Source organism: Sapajus apella, unplaced genomic scaffold (assembly GCF_009761245.1).
Source record: "Sapajus apella isolate SASKATOON/1434 unplaced genomic scaffold, GSC_monkey_1.0 scaffold14, whole genome shotgun sequence".
In the NCBI taxonomy this organism is placed as follows: Eukaryota; Metazoa; Chordata; class Mammalia; order Primates; family Cebidae; genus Sapajus; species Sapajus apella.
In genome coordinates, this window is record NW_022436954.1 from 247,309 (window position 1) to 249,928 (window position 2,620).

At 41.6% G+C, this 2,620-nt stretch overlaps 1 pseudogene; it reads right to left on the reverse strand.

Moving 5' to 3' along the window:
• Nucleotides 1-589: 589 nt before the first annotated feature.
• Nucleotides 590-1,425, reverse strand: LOC116554363 (annotated as a pseudogene).
• Between the last annotated feature and the right edge of the window lie 1,195 nt (nt 1,426-2,620).

The window sequence follows — 2,620 nt, forward strand, 5'->3', positions numbered from 1 at the left end:
AAATGTCACAATTAAACACGCCAAAGGAGAAGCCATGTTGTCAAAATGCCCACTTAACCCACCGAAACATCTCAAACAGCAAAGACCCCCCTTTGCTGACCTTGTATAACCCCATTTTTTAAAAGTTTTTTTTTTCTTTTTTTAAACAAGAGAAAGTAGGCAGATACATGTTGGTAAACTCTAACTGTCCATATTCACATAGAGACACAGTGTACTCTCTGAGCCCAATATACAGAGAAAGGAGGAAAAAAGCTAGAATTCTATGCACTGCTACCCAGGGGCCTATACCGTCCAGCTTCCAGCAGAGCGAAGGGAGCAGGTGTTTATTTTTTTTTTTACCACAGAGCTCGGTGGTGTTGATTCCATACAGTTTTGTTAAGACAGGAAAGGATAAAAATGAATTTCAAACAGAAAGGGGTAGAGACTCTTTTCCCATTGTATCCTGCTCAAGATATTTTCCCCAAAATAAGTTGAGAACCATGGTGTAGAGAAAAGAGACCTCAAAAACAGGGTGACTGAGCAAAAGAAGGAAAGAAGAAAAAAAGACTGCAACTTGCTCCCAGGGACTATAGAAAATTTTTAAAAAGGAAGGTTGGAATCCATCAGTGTTCTATTAGTCATCCTGTCCTTCATCCTCATCCCCTTCTTCATCAATATCTTCTAATCCTTCTCCTCCTCATCATCACCACCTTCTTCTCCTTCTTCATCATCCATATGGGGAACCAAGTAGTATTGTAATGGGTTGGGCCAAATATCACCTTTGATGACCTCTCCTAACTTATCGGCACCTGCATCATTATGGTCAGTAAACCAGGTAGAGAAGCTCTCTGGTTCCTCATGCTGCCTCTCTCTGCTGGCTTTATTCTGCGTTTGACTTGAACGTTTCGTCAAATCCTTTCCAGAGTTCCATTTGATTTCGGTGGACTTTGAAGATGGATCACCACTCTCATTCAGATGAAATTCTTTGGAGAGAAGTTTATATTCAAAGTAAGGATTTTCATCAAAATAGAAACCTATTCTGTGACCTGATTTAATATCTTCAAATCCTGTCACTTCAACTCTGGTCAAATAATGCAGTGCCTCTCCGTCCTCCTCCCCAAGCAGGGCAGGCACTTGTGGATGGTTGACATATGTTGTTACCCAAAAATCTGGGATTTTGGCGATCAGTTCTGACCACTTCTGAAAAAACGGTTGGCGGAGTTTGTTGTATTTCTGTTCTACTTTCAAAATCTCCTCACTGGCTTGTTCATTAAGTCTGTCTATTTCATTTTGTACTGCATCAAGGTGTTCAGTTGCTTCTTGCTGTTCTTTTTCTCCCTTCTTTGGCAAGCCTGCAGAGGCCGACGTTTCCTCCAGTCCCTGAGCAGGAGGTGGTCGTGGTTTCTTCTTTTGAGTCGGGAGTGGAGACCAGCGTTTGGGGGCCATGCTGCTGGGGAAGTCCCAAGAACCAGAGCACAAGTCTTCTCGCTCATCCGGAACTCGTGTTAACTTTTGAATACATATTTTCGCAGGCAAGGTTTCTTTGTGCGTGTATACATGCATGTATGCGTACATGTCAAGTTTTGAGTAAATGTAAAATAGCAAAAATATTTTTGAACTAACAACTTTTCAATCTACAACATATTGGAGACATCTTTCTGCTTTAGCAACACACAGACGTAACTAGGAGATGTGGGTTGAGTTCTGGCCCAATGCGATAAAGAAGTATTGCAACAACGCAAATCACGCAAGTTTTTTCATTCCCCGTTGCCTATAAAAGTCATATTTGCGGCCAGGCAGGGTGGCTCACACCTGCAATTCCAGCACTTTGAGAGGCAGAAGCAGAAGGATCACTTGAGGTCAAGAGTTTGAGCACAACCTGGCCAACTTCTCTACTAAAAATATAAATATTAGCCAGGCGTGGTGGTGGGGGCCCAGCTACTTGGGAGACTGAGGCAGGAGAATCACTTGAACCCAAGAGGCGGAGGTTGCAGTGAGCCGAAATCATGCCACTGTGCTCCAGCCTGGGTGACACAGTGAGACTGTCACAAAAAAAAAAGTTATATGTACATTATAATATGGTCTATTAAGTGTGCAATAGCAGTATGTTTTTTCAAAAGTACATACCTTAGCTAAAAATACTTTATCGCTTAAAAAAAAAAAAAGCTAACGATCATCTGAGCCTTCACCAAGTTGGAATTTTTTGCTGGAGGACGGTCTTGCCTCGATGTTGATGGCTGCTGACTGATCATGGTGGTGGTTGCTGAAGGCTGGGGTGGCTGTGGCAATTTCTTAAAATAGGACAACAATGAAGTTTACTGCATCGATTGATTGTTCTTTTCATGAAAGGTTTTTCTGTAGCTTATGACGCTGTATGATAACATTTTACCCACAAGTAGAACTTTCAAAATTGGAGTCAGTCCTCTCAAACTCTGTCACTGATTAAGCAACTATGTTTATGGAATATTCTGAAACCTTTGTTGTCATTTCAACAGTATTCACAGCATCTTCACCAGGAGTAGATTCTCAAGAAACTGCTTTCCTTGTTCATCCATAAGAAGCAATTCCTCATCTGTTTAAGTTTTCTCACGAGATTGCAGCACTTCAGTGCCATCTTCAGCTCCACTTCTAATTCTAGTTC